The sequence below is a fragment of the Miniopterus natalensis genome, chromosome 1, assembly GCF_054644295.1.
Source record: "Miniopterus natalensis isolate mMinNat1 chromosome 1, mMinNat1.hap1, whole genome shotgun sequence".
NCBI lineage: Eukaryota > Metazoa > Chordata > Mammalia > Chiroptera > Miniopteridae > Miniopterus > Miniopterus natalensis.
In genome coordinates, this window is record NC_142081.1 from 32,683,716 (window position 1) to 32,704,482 (window position 20,767).

Here is a 20,767-nt window from a genome sequence, read left to right on the forward strand (position 1 = left end):
TGGGTTTGAAGTAGCTTATATTTTGTATTAAGCTAATGGTTAACATGATGGATACATCTGATCATGCGAAAGATAGGCTAGAACTGTGATTCTGACATAACCTAGACTGGCATCTGATTACTTTTGTCCTGAGGACTCCCTTTGCCTCTCAAATATTTAGGATCCTCAGTTTGTTGGACTCTCAAGTTTTTTCTTAATTGGCTTCCTCACCTCGCCCCTTTTTCTGTGTGAGGGAGGGACTTCCTCCAAAAGTTACATGAAAAAGGATTCATAGGAAGCAAACCTATGGGACCTTAAATCTCTGAAAGTGTCTCATTTAAGTGATATTTTGACCGATCCTAGAATTACAGAATGAAAATTATTTTCCATCAGAGTTTTATAGGCAATGCTCCATTTTCTTCTAGCTTCTTGTTTTGTCCTGAGAAGTCTCAGCTGATGATCAATCTTGATGATTTATATCTAATCTATTTTCTCCCTCTGGAAACATTGTGAATCTTTTCATTGTCCTCTGAGTTCTGAAAGCTCATATTTATAAGCCTAATATAAGTCTATTTTTATTAATTGTACAGGACCTCTTTGATGTGGACACTCCTGGTCTTCGTTTAATATTGGGAAATGTCCATGAGTGTTTTCCTAGGTGCTTTCCCCCTCTTCATTTCCTGTCATCCTATTATCCAGGTGTCAGGGCGCCTATATTTCTCTAATTTACTTAACCACTACTCATAGCTTCTATTCATTTTTTGATCTAATTTCTGGGAGAGTTTCTCAGTTTCTCTTCTAATTTATTTATTGAGTTCCTCATTCCTGTTATTATACTTTTAATTTCCAGGGATTCTTTTTTTTACACCTTTCTGAGCATTCCTTTTTAATAGAACCTCCATCGTCTCGTTTCTCTGAACATTTTTTTTTTTTTAAATATATCTTTATTGATTTCAGAGAGAGGAAAAGAAACATCAGTGATGAGAGAGTCATTGATCGGCTGCAACCCGCAACACAGGCATGTGCCCTGACCAGGAATCGAACCCCGATCGCAAAGGATCCTAGGTCGATGCTCAACCGCTGAGCCATACCCAGCCGGGCTCTCTGAACATTTTAATGGTAGCTTTTAAAAGAGCTTCATCTGCTATAGTTTTTGTTTCCTCTAAGTTGCAACTCTTCTCTTTTTTCTTTTTGTTCATTTTGGACTTTGTCTTTTATCTTGGAGATTTTCCTCAGATCTCTAGGGATCCTTACCTGCTTAATAATAAGTGAGTAGATCACTCAAAAGCTCAGGGAAAGTTCTGTGTTAGCCTGGGAGGCTTGATGACTATGGGTGTCGCTGTAGAGTGGCTGAGCTGCTCTGTTCATGGGCATTTCCACCTCACATCAGTAATTCTAATTTTTCTTGATGGGGTCAGATTTCAAAAGAAGAAACTTTACCACTGCTGCGTGGGTGGCATGAACCTCACTGTCTGCTTTCTGGGAGCCAAGTCGGGGAAGAGTGCTGGCAGTGGTTTCAACATTTAGTATGTGTACATACTCTACTATTAACTGTTCCTAGAGCCCCCAGTCCAGAGGCCCTATTGTGCTTTTGTTTGTTTATTTGTTTTTTAGCTTTCTAAGGGAATCAGGCCCCATTTCTCTGCCGTGCAGAAGAAGGAATGGATGCTGTTTATTTCCCCTTTCCTCACCATTGTCGTAGGATTCAACTTTCTCTGATTTATTAGGTAAGATACCTATTGTTCTGCTTTCCAGCTTTCAACATTTTATTGCTATCATTTCCTTTCCCATTGTCTTTGAGACTCTATGCCTCTTTAAAACACACACACGCACACACAAAACCCCATTTGTTTTTTGTATTTTGTAAGAGTGTCAGAGGAAATGCGTATATTTAATCTGTCATCTTTAGGTGGAAGTTCAGTGTGCCTTTATTGAGCACCTGCCTGGACTAGATTGTGCTGGGAACAGTGGGGAACACACAGATATTCTGTTGGGTAATGTAATTGGATCATCATCAGCTCTCAGTTTTGACCTGAAAATCTAGACTTGATCTTAGGAAGGACTAATTCAAGATGCTGATTTCCCCATGATTGAGACCAAAGGAAATTAATGAAGAAGATGGAAGAAAGAAGGACTTCCCTCCCCTCGCCCCTACTCCCCCTCGCAGCATGTCCAAGGTAGTCTTGGAAAAATAAAAATAACTCTTCAAAGGGGTTGTTTTGAAGTTCCCCAGGATTCAAATATATTAAAATGAAAACCACACAATTAAATGTCCATAGGAGCCACACTGGTACTATATTCAGTCATGTTACAGAGAAATAATAGTACATAATAATATATGGCAAGAAACCACTGGCCTCAGAGTTGGGACAACTATAGGAAGCAGTAGGAACTGTGGAGAAGTGTACAGGGAATGCCCTATTTAAGTGAGTCCTTGCTACAGAACTTCAGCCTATGGTTGCCTTGAGTAATCCAAGTTATCCACAGAAGCCAGAAATCTATATTTTAATATAAAATATGAAAAGGAGATATTATAAAGTGAAATTTTAAAATATTAATATGAAAAAAACCCCAAATTGAAGGTTTTAAATATTACCAAATAGTTTTTAAAAATGTTTAAATACTGTACAAAGAAAACATATTTGTAAACCAAATTGAATTGCAGGTCTTTAATTTACGACCTATGCCATAGTCTTCTATTTGCCCTGGGTTCATTTTTCAAGATTATATAGGGTTATTCATAATTTTCATGCAAATGTAACCCTAAAGTTTGATGTTAATCTCTGGGGAATAGTAAGTTTGTAAAGATGTGAAAAAGGGAGATTTAGATTTACTAAAAAAGTGGGTCTAGAAATTCTGTATGCTCTTTGCTGTGGGGTGAAACTATTTTCTCATAGAGTTCACCCAACTCTGCAAAACCAACCTGTGTTTCCAAGGTCCTTCTGATCAAAATGGATCCTGTAATACTATCTAGCTGCTTAAAGAAGTGGAGAAACTCCCTACCCATTGATAGGAGGTTAACAAAATACCTGTTAGATGAAAAAAGCAAGGTGGAAAACAATATGTTTAATGTAATTCATTTTGTATTAAAATAGAGGAAAGCTGAGATACAGTTTTTTGTTTTTTTAAAATATGTTTTTATTGATTTTTAAAAAATGTCTTTATTGATTTTAAAGAGAGGAAGAGAGAGAGAGAGAGAAACATCAATGAGAAAGAATCATTGATCGGCTGCCTCCTGCACGCCCCCCACTGGGGATGGAGCCTGCAACCCGGGCATGTTCACTGACCGGGAATCGAACTGAGATCTGCTGGATCCTAGGTCTATACTCAACTGCTGAGCCACGCCAGCCAGGTGAGATATAGTTTTGTCGTTGCTTGTATATGCATGAAGAAAACCTATAAGGTTACAATAAAAAATTAAAAAATGTTAACCTGTGGGGTGGAAACTGGGCAGAGGGGATAACCTGGAGAGGAGACTTTCACTATATACCCTTTATTTGGGTGTACAATCACCATTTTGAAAAATCAAATTTAAAATATATTTTATTTTAATCACAAATCCATATCCAATTAACTTAAGTTTAGAAAGGGTGGTTTGTTGGCTATGCACTGGAAGAGTCCAGTGGCAGGGTGGCTGGGAAGGCATGGCTGCATAAATCAGAACTTACTTTTGCTCTCTGTCTCTAACTCTCAGCTCCTGGGTGTTGGCTGCATTCTCTCTTGCAGCAGATGGCTGCCCCCCAAGGTCAGGAAAAATGGCCATAAGATGCATGAGTCATAGGCTTATATTATTCTGATAGCTTGCCAAAGGGGAACAGAAGCATCTTTCCTTCTTTGGCAGTGAGGTCCCAAGAAGAACTCTGGAATCAGCTTGGATCACATATCCTTCTTGATCCCTGAACCTCACTGTGGTCAGGAGGTAGAATATTCTGATTGGCCAGGCCTAGGTCACATAGGGATGGTGAGGTTACCCTCACTTGTACAACATAGAAAGGGAAGGAATATTCTCCCAGGCCACTTGTGATGGACAGTGTCTATTATAACACATATCTATTGTCCACTTGTGATGGACAATATCTATTATAACACATATCTATTATAAAGCCAAATGTGTTTAAAAACAGAAGAAACATACATCCCTGTGGCTCAGACAATTATGTCTAGACTTGCTGAAGAACTCAGTGAACCACAAGATGCTAGAGACATTGAAAATGACCGCTAACTATACAACAGCATGTTCCCCATTTATATGGGTTGTGAAGTTGAAACTGGAATATGACATCTTTCTCTAAGACCCTACCTGATTAAAGTTGTGGTTACAAACTGGGAAACATATCAAGTGCCTTCCCCAACACACACACACTGTTTATTCCTTTCTGGTATTTGTAGTTTTTTAGTCTAAACTTAAATGATGAGACAAAGGAAAATGTTGGCCAAAAGAAGGAGTGAGACAAGAAGCTCAGATATCAGAAATGCTGAATTAATCTCCACAAACCCGTCACATTTTTAGAAAATCAGAACCTCAGCTAAGCTTATTAAAAAGTCATCTAACCTGACGACTGAAGGCAAAGGAGTGTCCGGTTAGCGAGTCACCTAACTCCTGCATCTTGCAGCTTTTTCAGAGCCTTGGGAGAAACCACGTGGTTTAAGAGAGAATGCAGATGCACTGAAAAATAGCTACACGCTGTGCATTGCGAGAGGAAGCCGGGTGAGCTAGGCCACGTGGCACCCTTGAAATATCAGTTTCCTTGTCTGTAAATGGACATGATAAGTTTGTTTTGCAAAATTATTGGGAGTTGTATTAGTGCCCCTTTGCTGCTCTAACAACTTACCACAAACTTAGTGGCTTAAAACAACACAAATTTATTATCTACAGTTCTGGTGGTCAGAAGTTGAAAATGGGTTGGCAGAGCTGCATTCTTTTTGGACCCTCTAGAGAAAGAGTCTATTTTATTGCCTTTTCCAGCTCCTAGAGGCTGCCCACATTCCTTGGCTCATGGCGTCATCACTCTGACTTCTGCTTCCTTTGTCATATCTGCTTTCCTGACTCTGACCCTCCTACCTCCCTCTTATACTGACCCTTGTGATTACATTGGCCCACCCAGATCATCCAGAATAATCAAGACCCTTAACTTAATCACATCTGCAAGGTCTCTTTTGATTTATAAAGTAACATACAGATTTCAGGGACTAGGACATGGACATCTTTGGGAAGTTATTATTCTGCCTACAACAGCAGTATAAAATGAAATGATATATGTGAAGTTCTTAGCACTGTGCTTGCCACATAATAGATACTTGACCAATGCCAATTTGCAGTTTGTAAGTTTTAACAATCCTGTATGTGCTGCATCCTGTCCAGCATTAAATTCTTAGATGTTAAATATCCTAATGAGGGTGGAATACATAATGCAAGAATGCCAAACTATTTTTTTACAGTTATGAGCTCTGTGTACTGACCTTAGAAGATAATTTCTGTCCAAAATAAAGGACAGTCCTTGAATGGAACAATTTTAAACAGCATAATAGTCAACATACAATTTCTCTTCAGTTGCTCTTTAATGAAGACCAAATGCCACACAGGTTGTGGAGAGTTTTCAGAGAATACACAATGTCCTAAAGAGTGTTACATCTTGTAAAGGATGGGAAAGTGGTTATTTCATTGTTATGTGTAGGAGGTCAAGATTTGGCAACACAGATGTTTGTGCCCCATCAGATCTCCTCATTTGTATTTCCCAGGTTCCCAGGGTGACCCAGTATCCCTCTTTTGGGGAGGGCCCTGCTGGCACCAAACTGTGCTCAGCACAGCCTAGTGGCCCTGGATCAGAATGGTGGATGCTGAATTTCGATGTTTTTCTCTTGGCTCATTATATTCCAAGGACTTCACAATGGCCAAACAAGACTCTCCATCACTTTGAAGAAGGTACGTGGTGGCCTCTGAGAGCCTCTCCAAAAGATTCATGAAACTCAGTTCATATATCTCAAGAAAGGTAAAGATTAAGGCTCCATTAATTTTAGTAAAAAAAATTAACACCCATGATACCCAGAGGGGTCCATCTTTGCAGTAATAAAGTTTATGTTTGGTATGATGGGCCATCCCTGGTATGTGTTCTTTGTGGTTAATAATAGTCTTTGTTTAGTAGTCCCTCTCCTAGGAGGGAATGCTAATGTAATACTCGCTGAGTTTTCTGCTGTTGGCCGGGTTTTATCCATAGGTCATAAATAAACTACCACCACATAGGAAAGACAATAAGATTATATATACTCCTACTACCTCCAATTATAGTAAGAGCAACAATTATAAGGTTGTACTCCTAGAGCCACCCTAGGGAGAAAATGAGAGGAAAATGTTCCATTAGCTTAATGAAGAGAGCACAGCAGAGCTACTGCTGCATTTTCTCACTATTAGCACCTATGGTGGGCCCAGCACACGAGGGAACTCGGGAGGCAGGGAACAATTAAACCTTCTGACAATTAGCCCCTACGATGTACGTTCCCTGAACCTGAAGGAGACGTTTCAAAGAATCACATCTTTATATTTTTTCATCTCTTCCCTATAAAGTCTGAGTGAGTCTTTTGCTTGTGGGAACAGAGGGAGTCAGGGCCGAAAGTTTATTTTACAGCTGACTCCGAAGTATTGTTGACAGGCTTGCCGGAGAGCACACAGCAACTGAATGGCACAGTTTGTAAAAGGGAAGGTTAAGAAAGATGAAAGCAGAGACAGGTTCACGCCAACCTAATTAGGGAAGAGATGAATTGGATTAATGTGAGTCATCTGGCTTCGGTGAACCTATGCTAGGAAGGAGACCACAAAAGGAAAAAACACACGTGTGAGGGCTCCTTCGCTCCATACTGAAGAAACATGAGCTTGGCCTCCTGGAAGGTATTCTGCTAGAGGGAGGTGTCCTGAGATTGGGCGCCCTGTGCTCAGATTGATCTTGCCAAGCCCCAATTCCTCTTCTGCAAACTGGAGGTGCCAAACCTCCGTGGATTATTGGGATGCTCAAGGAGAAAATGGCCAGGGATTAATTGATGAATGGAAAGTGCTTAACAAAGGTTAGTTATTATTATCTACGTTCAACGTTCAGAATCAGCCTAGAACATTATGAATTTGTATGGTGTGAGCAAATATGTGATAATTAATACTCTCAAAATTTCCTTCTGGAGACTAGGATTTAAACTTTATTTGGATGGTAGACAGTGAAAAGTTACTTGGTTTCCTCTCCATTTAAATAGTAAAAGATATTTGTGCAATTTGAAGATGTCTCAATTGCTCTACAAATTATTCATAAATATATAGATACATGTGGACAAATAAAGGGCTCCCACCCCCTATTATTCAAAGCACAAGGGCCATTTGCTCAGTTCAACTTCTCCACCCAATGAAGCAAATTTTACTGGTCTTGATCACGCCTCCTGCACACCAGTCAGCCCAGTACCTCTAGATCAGGACTGGTTCAGCCAGGAACCTTCTCTCTCAAGTTTCCCCAGGAATGGGGAAACTTCTGCTTAAACCCTCAAAACACCCTCAGAGGGGTTTCCTGTATTGCAAATTTCCAGCCTCTTACTTTCAGTACATTACTTACTGACAGAAAGCCGAAAAAGAAAAAGGCAAGTCCAATAGCAGTTGGTATCTTATTGAGAAACAGTGTCCCCTAGGATAGAGTGTTTCAAGTATTATTCATGCTTATTGCCTTGATTTTCCTGGTGTGTCAGAGGTTAGTTTGCAACTGCAGTTAGGCTTTAGATGTCTTGTGAAATTACGGCAGTTGTTTTTAAATCATTTAGTTTGTATCAAGGCAAGGAGTTTGAGAAATAGAAGTACTTCTCAGTTACACCTTCACCTGTTCTTGTGACACCTGCTGTCCTTGCTGCAAGAAAGGACCAGGTCACTTCTCTTTCCTGAATGATGTGGATGCTACTTTTCACAGCACTTGTTGCTCTTTTTTTTCTGATTACCAGAAGGTTCACTCTTGCCCCCGCCATCCCCCCTCTACCCTCCTGTCCTGTGACAGTGATGCATTACGGTGTAAAAATTGTACTCACTTCCACCCTCCCAAATCCCTCATCCTTCATTCTTCCCTTTCTTCTTTTTTTTTAAACTCCAAAGAATTTATCCTTGCCTGAAAGACTACATCTTTTCCCATTATGACTTTGTTAAATTAGCATTTGTTAAGTAGAGCCCAGGGTGTTCCATGGTGAGCAGAAGGTTCAATAAAAGACCGGAAGGAAAAGTGAAATAGAGAAGTTTATGACTCAGGGGTCTTGGAGGAGGTGCCTGGAATGCCTGCAGGGGCCACGGGGGGGGGGGGGGGGGGGGAGGGAGGGCGCAGGTAGGACCAGCAGCAGAGGCTGGAGCTCATCTTCATTAGAGCCCAAAGGTGTAATGTTTTCATTTGAGAAGTGTAAATTTTATTTCAGGCCTCACATCTTGTACTAATTTTGATATTTTATTATTTGTTTTGAACTAAAGAGTAACTCAAGAAAATAGAATGTTCAGTCAGTGGTATGATTTAGTTGTCTAACTTATACCTTTTGCAGATGTTTCAGTTTTATTAAAGTTTACTTACCAGTTACTGTAATGTTGTTATTATGCATAACCATGACAGACCAAAGTGTAGGTATAATTGGTCCCCTTTTCAAAATATTCATGTAATTTAAAAGTATTAGTATATTATTCTTTATTTGCTCTGTAATAAATAATTTTATTTTGCATTTTTACTGGCATGATTATTATGATATATATAGTGTTTAGCATATATATGTATATGTATACATATGATACACTCACATACATATACATTCATAAAAGACAATTTTCACTGTCTGCACTCCTTTTCTGGATATCATTCTTATTCGTTTCATGATTATTACAATAATTTTGTCATATGGAGGTGATGGGTGTTAAAAAATAATCCCCTCTGGGTATTAAATACTCTAGATATGCTGCTAATGGCTACTACACCCAGATCTTCTCCCAGGATCTGTAGTAACTTCTCCCAGGATCTGTAGCATCATTGCAAACATACTTGCACTTTCGTTATTTTTCTAGTGATTACTAAGCCAGCATTGGGCTGTATAAAAACAATTTGAGTCCTATTTTTAACTCCATCAGCAGATATTGTAATTACTTTGTCTTTACTGGTTAAATTAACATTCGGCTATTGGGGTTGCTGTGCAATATACGATATTATTTTACCTACTGTGTGTTCAAAACGGTCTTGTCACAGTAACAGCATGCTAGCATGAAAAGTCTTATAACAAATAGGTAAATACATGTCTTTTGTGGATTAAAAGGGGGTAATTATGTCAGCCTTACTGCACTTGTGGATGAATGGCTAAAAATAATAGAAGTAAAAATGTCAGGAAATAGTTAACATTAAATACAAATAATCACAAGACTGTCATAAGCATGAGAATGATCTATCAAATGCAACTTTTAGTTTCTCTTCATAGAGTATCCAAATTAAACTATATAAGCACAAGCACAAATAATCTTTTATTTTCCTTTCATTTTAAGCAGTCCCAAGCCTATATACTACAGCTACAATTGCTATAATTTTCTTGTCAAAGTAGATCTTTGCTATAAAGGACCCCCAAATTGTTATTTTCATTAAAAAAAAATTATCTTTAAGCTTTATACAAACAGAACTCAAATAAATGCTGATACTGAAAATATTTTGGCTTTCTAGAAACATGCTGTATGAGGTATGTTTATTATTGAGAGTCTTTTGAAAACAAACACACCAGAACTTGCAACTGAGCTTCAAAGTATTCTTTTTGGTTAACCACAGACTTACTTACTCCATGATTCAGTCATTGTGTCAAATCTTTCTGGGAATTCCTTTTTCTTTGTGAATGACCTTCAAACCATGTGGCATATTCTTCCAAATATTTGATTTCTTACAATTGAGCCCCATGATCATAAGATGGTTGGTTAAGCTAAGTAAAGTGGTTTTTACCTAAAAAGAAAAGGCATTCATGAGGTTCATTTTTCTTCTGTAGCTTTTAAATTAGATGGCTTCACAAGAGTCATCTCTTGTGATTTGAAAGACAATATCTATTTGAATACATGACCTGGTAGAATTGCTAATGATGTTAATGTCATTTTAAAAAAATAGTCAAGTGGATTCTAATGGCTTTTGATGTAAAGGAATGATTGGTGGCATAACTAAGTTAGCTGTGCTTGAGCAAGAATGAAATGCTTAAAGTTAGAAGTTACCAGGGAACTGTCTGACTTAATCAGTTTCAGCATAATATGAAATTTTCTACAATCTTTGACTCTTAAACTTTGCCTAGAATGTTATCAGTGTGGATTAATAACACTATTTTGTATATACAATTATTCTTAACCTTATTCCAAAAATAATTTGAGGAAACTAACAATAAAATATGTAATAGTGTTACATTAATAAGGATCAATAGGATAGTATAGTACAATAGGATACAGTAGGATAAGCATTAAATTGAAGCAATGGGAAAGTAAAAATGGAATACTAAAATGAATACAATACAAAGGTAATAACCAAAAACAGATTAAAAAGTGCTCTGGAAAAGGTCAAATAAAGGTCAAAATTTCAGCTCTCAGCTTGTGGTTACCAAAGCAGAGAGGAAAACTGCCCGTTACAGGAATATTTGTGTGTGAGTTCATTTTCTCTGTGTGTTGTATGCGTGTGAGAGAAGCCGTGGGGCTGGTCAGTGTAACTAGATAAAAACCTGAATCTAACTTTGTCATTAACACCAACTTTTACTTTCTCTGTGTTGCAGTAAATGTGGGGATTTAATACTTCTTTTTCTCATTTTGCTAACACATTACAAAAGAATGGAGTGTAAATTATTGGGATCTACTTCCAGTTCATAAGTCTTTGAGGAAACAGAAACAGCTGAGGCTGTATTTGAGGGAGAGTCAAAGGGAATGAAGGAGCATCGCCTATGTCCCATTCACTTGTGTGCTGTATCGTTTAATTCATACACCAGTCTTATGAAGTAAGATTCCTATTTTACAAATGAGGGCCCTGGCTCCAAGGTTTACTTAAACAGAAGTAGCATTTGAACTGTATGTGCCTAACCCAAAATCCAGAGTATATTTTCCACCGGTGACACTGCTTATTAACTCTTCCAAGGGCTCTACTGAAAAACTGTCTTAAGTGGCATGATGAAGTTAGCCATTTTCAGATGCTCTAAGCATCAATCTTTAAATTTCAAAAAGCCCAGAATAACTTTTGTGCACTTGAATGTCAACCTTTTTTTTAACTCTTCAACCAAGGATGTCTTTTCTATTGCTTTTCAGAGAGAGTGGAAGGGAGAGAGAGAGAAACATCAATGTGAGACACATTGATTGGCTACCCCCCCCCACTGGGGGATTGAGCCTGCAACCGAGGTAGGAGCCTTTGGCAGGAATCAAACCCCAGACGCTTCAGTCCACGGGCTGACGCTCTAATCACTGAGCCCAACCAGCTAGGGCGAGCTTCAACCTTTCTGTCAGCCATATAGCACCTGAACGACTTCGTATTTTTCTTTATGTGTATTCAGTTTTAAATTTAAGAAACTTGTGTCACTATTAAAAATGTAAATCCAGTGTGTTTGCTCCAAATAAAATGAAATATAAAGAGAAATAACTGTTAATAGATGTGAGCCCCTGCAGCCCTTAGGCAGCTCTGAGGCCCCACCAACTGGGCATGTGCGGAACCGGGAGGCTGGGAAGCTCCCCCCTCCTTGGGCTCAGCCCTGGGGAAAGTGAAGGAACATGCCCACTGCTATTAGAAAAGTGGCAGCTGCAGCGTAACAGCACTTTACTCCATAAAGCTAATTTGGGCAAAAAGGCTGGTAGAATGAAGCAAAGCAAAATGTCCCTATTCTGTGAGAACAAATTATTTTCAGATCTTTTTACTAAGATTTAAGTGCCCTCGTTCTAAAGTCTCAGATTTCTAGGAAGGTAAATTTAACAACTCAAATAATGTTTCGTTAAATCAATAAATCAAGCAATCTGACATTTAAAAAATATGCTGTCAATGAAATCAATATTTTTCTATTATTTTTAGAAAATAATATTTCAAGAAAATCCAAGAGATAAACAGTTGGGACTTAAAGCACTTCTATTATCTTTCAGATTATAAATTCTGGGAAAGCAAGCACTTAATTTTTGCATTTTTTCCTGGAACCTAACACAATATATCACATAGTATATTACATAACAAATGTGTATGTCAGAATATTTCATATGTTTTCATTTCCTTACCAGACATCATACTCAGGTTTAATCTGGTTTATTTTATGAAGAAATGACTTCCACTGGTAGCGATTAGCTATGAATGGCGCAGACCATATCTTGGACAATATAAAGAAAAGCCTTCCAGAAGTTAATTGAGCTCTATTAATACTTTATGGGTTATTACTGCATTTATTCTACGTTCCTGTGGATGAATTTCAGTTTTGTTCAATCCCATTTTTGGCAGCATAGGACTACTTTTTTCAAACCTTATTTGAATTTTGAGTAAATGTCTTCCCATGAATAATGATGAATTGTTAAACTTCAGCAAACCTTTATAGAACACTCACACCCACTTAATTCAATGGCTGTTTTAACTCCAAGAGCCCATTCAAGTAACAGAGTAGGCATTTTTGCAATACAATGTACGGCTGAACATTCAAAACCAAGGTCAAATGGACAATTCATATAATTTTGATAATTTGAGGGCATAACTAATTATAGGCAGAATAGTTGCATGAAAAGGCCATCCTTAAACTTCGATATAGAAGGGAATGAATATTGACTACCTATGCACTTAGAGCTTGCTATCATTCCACGCTCACTATAACCCCATGAAGCTAGGAGGAAAGTGAAGGCCATAGAGGGCAAGTAATTTATCCAGGACCACCCAGCTTATAAATGGCAGAGCTGGCGTTTGAAATCAGGCCTGTATGATTTGAAAGATTGCTTATTTCCTCTATACTATTCTGCCTTTATGGTTAATAAAAATGTTCAAAATAATTGCAGTTCTTGGGTACTGGCAATTCCCATGTATTTCATCAGTATATGGGGTGAGAGGAGTCAACACATCAGGTCATATTGTATTGAGCAAAATCAGGATCGACTTGGGTGAACAGTGGGGAGCTCACAAAGCCACTGTAGAGTGAGTTCCAGAAGGGAATCTCTAAGATGGGAGTGCCAAATGCTTTAAGGTTCACTGAAGCCTAACTGCAAAGATGTGACCTATGATGGGCAGCAACTGCAGGCCTTGGCTGCTGCTAGTCGAACAGGTTGAGCCAAAGCTCTGCAGTGTGTCTGAAGAGCAGTGTCATCGTGACACATTCTCTGAATAGAGCCAGAGATGGCAGAAATCACCTGTGCTTCATGTGGACTGAACCACCGTTTGCACAATGGACTTTTTATACACACGTGCAAAACAGCCACTCAAACATCATTGATTTGTTCTAGGTAGGAAAACAACCTACTTTATTACACATTTAACATTTGCTACCTTACTGAATCAAGACTAAGCTTCTTTTGTGTTTCTCGTGGCACTGACACAATGATGCAAAGATCAATGTCCTCCTTAAGAAGTCAAAACATTGGCGTGAGAGGTGGAAGATTTGTAAACATACATATATGTATGTATGTGCGTATATATATAACCAGTGCTCGTTTGCATTTTGCTTGTTTTACACACACACACACACCACACACACACACACACACACACGTATGTGTATGGATACACATTCAACTGCTTCAAGGCTAAGAATATTCTTACTATGTGTGAACTAACCTAAACAAAACTTTAGCTTATCAATTGACTAAGTATAATATATATTAGAATATTAACAGATTATATAACAGCTCACTTACAGTTTCCTCATAATCCTATTTCTATATCATATTTTCTTCACTGGAAGTACAGAGGTAAATCTCATACCAGCACGTGAACACACAGTCAACATTAGCGATGGAGGGAGGCAGAGGGGGACACAGGCTGGGGAGTGTCCATTTAGTATGTAGGCATGCCTTCGTATTTGTGTATAATAGGCTGGAAATTAAATACTTTCCTTAGAAATTTATATTTATTTATATACCCAAATCTCAAACATTTGGAAGAAAAAGTATTCCCTTGCATGCTTATTCTTACAAGGTGCCCAAGTTTCTGGAATTCTGCTTGTCAGACCTACAGAGATCTGATGTTGCCCCTAGGATGCCCTTCTTTCCTTTGCCTGTCTGAACTTCAACCATCACTTATTTGGACAATTTCTGTATTAACAATGTCTAGAAGAGGTCGTCCATATTACAATGCTAATACATTCCAGGAGTTACACCATTCAAAACCAGGTTCTACTTTTTGTCTTTGTCTAGTTCTGGAGTAATATAGAATAGGAGCACAATAAAAGTTTAACATTAATTATGAGTTTTTATTGACCAAATTAGGTTTCCATTTCAAATAGATTATTCAGCAGTTTTTAATTCCAAGTCATACCTTATGTTTGTCTTTAAGCCTTTAAAATTAAATGGCATGTGCTATTTTACTATGTATAAGGGAAATACATATTATGGGCATGAAGGCACTGATGTTCATATTAGTTAAAAAATCCTCTTGCTACTACTAGTTAAGCTATAAGCATCACTAACCACTTCTGATTACTTCCTTAGCAAAAGACGACTAGTGGCTTGCCATTTGCTTTATTTTAGATTCAAAAATTGTTTTTTTAGATTATGGACAAAGATTGAAGCTCCTTAGGAAAATTTAAAATAAAATACTTAAATAAAAATTGATACATAGTAATTCATAACTTGTAAATAATTTTTATAAATTCTTTCTGGACTTTAATATGATGCTCTGTAAATATATTATAGAAAGGGTAAATAAAGTATCTGGCTAAAAGTTTCTCAAGATCCTACAGCATGAACTAATAATCTTTGCTGAGATATGTAAGATTTTTTTAGGCTGAAATATGGAAGACTGACTTTACTGTTGGTGAATCTAATAAAATAGTCCTTCAAAAACTAGTCAGTCCATAAGAGATTACAGAATACCGAACTGTATTCAATAACACCTGCTAAGAGACCAAGTAAAATATGGTACTTTAACCCTGTTAGAGTTCTATACTCCTCTTCTAAAATATAAGTGATTTAAATTGTTCATTTTAGACAGGTGAAAGCTTAAATTCTTTCATAACTTTTAATTAACTTCCCCCCATCTCACTAAAATACTAATTAAAAAAAAATATATCTTTATTGATTTCAGAGAGAGGAAGGGAGAGGGAGAGATAGAAACATCAATGATGAGTCACTGATCGGCTGCCTCCTGCACGCCCCCGACTGGGGATAGAGCCCGCAACCCGGGCTTGTGCCCTGACCGGGAATCGAACCGTGAGCTCCTGTATCCTAGATTGATGCTCAACCACTAAGCACTCCCGACAGAGCCTTACTAAATTTTTAAAAGTCAGATTGGTATGGCTGTTTTCAATTGTTGTCTTGTCTATTCTCAATTCAGTTTTTATATAATAACTCGAGATAATTGCTCACAAAAGCTCTCAATTATAAAGCTATTTCTCCAATGAACATATTATATATTCAATTACATACCCACTTCAGTAATTTCACAATTGTTTTTATTTTTTGTTTGATTTTCAGCTTATTTCTTATGCATTGTAGTTTCTGGGAGGGCAATTACATAAAGCATTTGGAAATAATTGGATAGCTTCTCGGCCTTTTGGCTAAGATCAGGTAACTGGAAGGTATATTCAAGCAAATGAGTTTTTTAAAATGGGATACATTTCCATCTTTAAAAGAGAAAGTATTAAGTTTAATACTTAAATATTTTGGAAAGTTCATAAACACTTAAATGTCATTTATTTTTCTAAAATGTACAGGACTTATTTTTATTATCACCATGCACTATGAGAGTAGGGAGAACAGCAGGTTGAAGATGTGACAAATATTCTTTGAACACTTCAATAAACACAATGTAAATATTCACTTTAATAATGTTTCCTTTGTTAATACAAAACTGAGTGCATGTTTTCCTTGCCGCTGGCTGAGCCATGACTGGCTGAGTAGCAACAGCAGAGTGCTGAAAGAATTTTTCAACAGCAATTTGCTTGTTCTAATTTACTTTTCAAGGTTGATGACCAGGATCACTATGTTCTTGCAAAACGATCTATTTCTATTAATGTGATCCAATCATTCTTCTTGTTCTCATCATATTTAGTTCCCCTGGCAGCTTTAAGTCAATCAGAAGTGCCACCAGTGCTCAAGTTCTATAGTTTTATATACAAAATGAATTCCTATATCCTTTATAAACAAATCTGTTATACCCACTGAGAAAGATGGGTACAGAAATGAGTAATTCAGATGTGAAACCTTGGCCCTTTGCTCTTCAAACAGAAATACTCTTTCTAGTCAGTAGACCTATGCAATGATAATGCCAGAGCATTATCTGCTCAATCCTAATCTTGTTTAAATAAAATCCTAAGAAGCTTTTTTTACTTTGAACACAATCATTACTCATCAACAATCAAGAAATAGAACTCACGTAATTTAAAAATTTTACATGATGCATATTGAAAAAAATTATTTCAAACATATGAATATTCTAAAAATGTAATGGGAAGGAATTTAGTTATTCTCCATATCATCAATAAGTTTCAAATTTTCCCAACCTTCTTTCTGTGAGGGGCATTGTATTGGCTCCAATGTGTGTGGTTCCAACATTCAAAGAACCCTGGCTAAGAGGTTTGTGAAATTTGGCGGCTATTACACTCTTCACACTAAATACAATCATAAAACAGGCCAGGAGAAGAAACTCTTCCTTCGATCACCAGAAAATGAACACAGGTAACAATACAAGTAAGACAGATCATATTTACGCAGGCTGTACTTCTAAAAGGGAAAAGTCACGGGTTTAAAAACAAACATCTCTTTATAACCTGCAGAGGGCACTCAAGTCCCTTGGAAGAAAAAGTAAAAAATAACAATTTTTTATTTTTCATTTTTGTTATTAAAAGTGTGCTGTCTAAACCAGTTTTTTAAAACAAAACAATAATTTAAAAAGACATTTACAGGAAACATACACTGATTTTAAATGTTTAATAGATTATTAAAATATAAATTTTCACATTTCTTACTGGAAAAACAATTCAGCAGGTGGTTTCCATCCCAGGGCATCCGTCAGTCTGTAAATGCTGAGCATCACACATTAACACCACACTGCCAACAATTATGCAGATTAGCCAGGGCCTTTGAGAAATCAACCTGGACCTCAGAGTAACCTGCTTACAAAGCAACTGGTCATACAAAAGATAAGGCCTCGCACTGCTCCAGGCTATGTGTGGACAATATTATCATATCCATAAAATGATTGATGAAAATCAAGTAGAAGCCAGTTGAAAAACCTTCAGCTTATCAAGTTTTAATCATTTTGTAAGAGTGATCTCATGAGTTCTTCACACAATTTTTATTTTAATGAATCTCTTCATTACTATTAACTAACATTGTGTTTGGAGGGAAGATATTTGAATATCTGACTTTAAATGTTCTTCCTCTGACACAATACTAAAATATTTCATAAGAAAATCCACCAAGTCACACACACTAACATGTATTATATATATTACATATACATACATGTACATTTGCTTTATATAGATTCTCTGATGGCATATTTCAAAATATATTGCAACATTTTATTAACTAAATATTTACTTCATAGTGAATTATTAAAAATACTAGTTTCTTAGCAACATAGCCAGAGGATCCTGCCTTTCATCTTATATTTTTTCTGATCCTCAATTTCTGTGATTATGTAACTTGCTATCAAAAGATATTTGGAAACAGTTTGGTTACTAAATTGAAACTAGAGAGGCTGGTACCCAGATAAGTTAGACATGTACTTCTTTTGAGTTATTGTTTCAATTTAGACATTGGGTCACAGAGACTTTGAGCCCAAAATATGAATAAGAAAATTATGTAAATACGTAACTTGTATTGCAAACTAGAATAATGGACAATTATAAATCATTTAAAAAATGTTTTGTTTATAACACTAATCACTAATAACTTAGTATTTAAAAACAAATCTTTTTAAAAATCATTTTTTAAGGGTCTTGAACTATATGTGAGGAATAGGTCCCCAAATTTGATATCCTGCAAAATAAAGATTGACACTGATAAGTTTTTAAACATTTTTCTTGAGAAACCCTAGCATGAAACACATCTAAAAATTTTATTCTTAAAATATTGTGCAAAATTCCAAAGAATATTTTCAAGTTTTAATATAAAAGAGGACACAGTTATTTGAAGGCAGAAAAATAGTAAATAATACAGTGGAAAATGGTTATTTTGATAATTTAAAATAATTACTTAGAAGTATTTTTGTAATGGCATCATTTACCTTTCTTAATGAACAAAAATCTTCATTACGAAAATGAAAGCAACTATTCTTATGATAGGGACATAAGTTGTTTTGCTCAACAAAGGACAAAGCTAATAAATAAAGCTTTGAAATCAGAAGTCTTAATATGAATACTTGTGTATTATGTTTTCCCCAATTGGATTTAGCCCATAGCATGACTTTTCCTAATGGGAGGAGGGAGGGAAGAAACCATGCAATTTAATGAAACAGAAGCATTTTCTCAACCTAAGTTGAAGCCACTGCTTTCATTTTTGGGTTATCTCAGGGCCAGTAAGTATACACTGTAGTACATGAAACAAAACTAGAAGATATACTTAGAATGCAGTCTTTGTTTCTTCTTTCTTGAAAGCCTATGTTTCCTAAAATCATTGTTAGGCAAAGCAAAAAAAAAAAAAGTTTATTCTATTACGTAAGAAATAAACTTCATTTGGTATTCAATTGACTTTCTAACTTAGCAGAGAGGACTTTACATCTTCAAATACTGAAAATAAATTGCATTCTTGGCCCTTGCTTTAAAAGGCTAGAGAATGAACACACACCCTGGTAGTGTTCTCGTGAGCTCCCTAATCTCAGTTGCACTTTGTCAGAACGAGGTAACTGGTCGTTAAGTGAAATACCCTAGATCAAAGGGGGATTAATCACCAACTGAATCCTTGCTGAATAAACCTGTCATTCAAGAAAATTATTTCCACTGAACTTAGCGGAGGATTGAAGGTATTTGCATAACAGGGACCGACGTACTTCAGCCAGGTTAAAAGGTTCAGAATTCACCCTCTGTTTAGCTTCTTGCCTCCTTTCCCTTTCAGCGGCGCGGTACAATGGTTTCTAATCTGATAACACAGCTAACTATCTAAATGATGTCAGAACAGGAAAGTATTGCAAAGTTTGGATGAGGGATGGATCAATTTCACTTTCAGTAACTCCTAAATCTGATTTGTTGGAATTTAAGATGTAATCCTAAAAAAGTCCCTTAAACCTGAGGACTGTTTATTAACATCCCTTTTCTGACTTTTGTCTTAGAAACAACCGTTCTGCTGCGGCAGCCGGCCCTGCAGAGGCTCTGTATGAAAACTCGACCTGCCTACCTCCCAGGAGTGGTGCAGGGGTCTATGAAGGTTATAAAGTGGTTTGAAATACTATAATAAAAAAAAGAAGAAGAATATTAGCTGTTATTATGTATAAAGTTGTGTTTTGAGAGACCTTAAATCACACAATACATGAAATCAGAATAATTTTAGCTTATAAAAATTTAGTTGGTGTAGAACACTGAAATTTTATGAGACTGTTTAATCAAGAAAACATTTTAAAACAAATAATTCTTGTAAGAATTCCTGACAAGGTTATTTACTTCCAACCTGATATTGGAAAAAATTATTTAAAAAAGAAAAAAAAATGCCCACCTCTGTAAGGGTACTGCTGCTTTAAAAAGTTTAAAAAAATATTGTTTAGAGAAGGTTTTACCAAAATTATGAACCATCTTTTCTGGAGCACATATTCAGAAATTTAACACTTTTTGTACCTTTTGGGTCTACTGAAGAATAATTACCCATCTGATAGACAATAGATCTTATAATCATATTTTGGGGCTAAAAGGGCAGTTAGCAATTTTGCATCTAGAGTAGGTCTGACACCATCCAAATCTCTGGATGCTCATATTCACTGCAAATGCAAAGCATCTTTCAAGTTAAAAAATGCAAAGAATAGTTATCAAAGAAAATGAATAAAATCCATAGTGAGATAATTTTTTAGAAAATGATTGAAGTTTTAACCCAAGAAAGGACTCTTAAGAGTGTCTTATAGCTTAGAATAAGAACATGTCAATCACGATTAAGCTTCTGGAATCGGAATCCCTTTGAAATGCAGCTGTTTCTTCTTTAATTGTGGCAGCGGACTCTGAAGAAAAGAAAGGTCCAGCCTTAAAGATGAGTAAGGAATACAAAATAGCTCAGGATTAGTTGTGGAGTTCAAAGGTCGCTAATTACACTAAGGAGTTCCCAGACACAGGGAAAACATTAAACAGGTCACCTACCAAACGGGAAACAGACTTTGTCTTCAGAAATTATCCCGAAGTGACAGGTTTCTAGACAAAATCAAAAGCATCACAATGTGTCCAGCTGATCTCAAAGGGATGAAAACATGAGTTGGTTTTAGTTCTGTGGCGCTATGTTAGAATGGAACGGCAACAGATGGCCTCGGGTTGCCCATGCCCCGGACACTTTTCCAGTATTCCCTAGATTTTCCTTAGGTTTCTAGAAGTATCAAATCAAAGATTCATTGGTTTTTCTGGTTGTTTATAAAGTTTTCCCTAGGGCAGGGGTCGGGAAACCTTTTTTCTGCCAAGGGCCATTTGTATGGCCATCATTCAAGGGCCATACAAAATTATC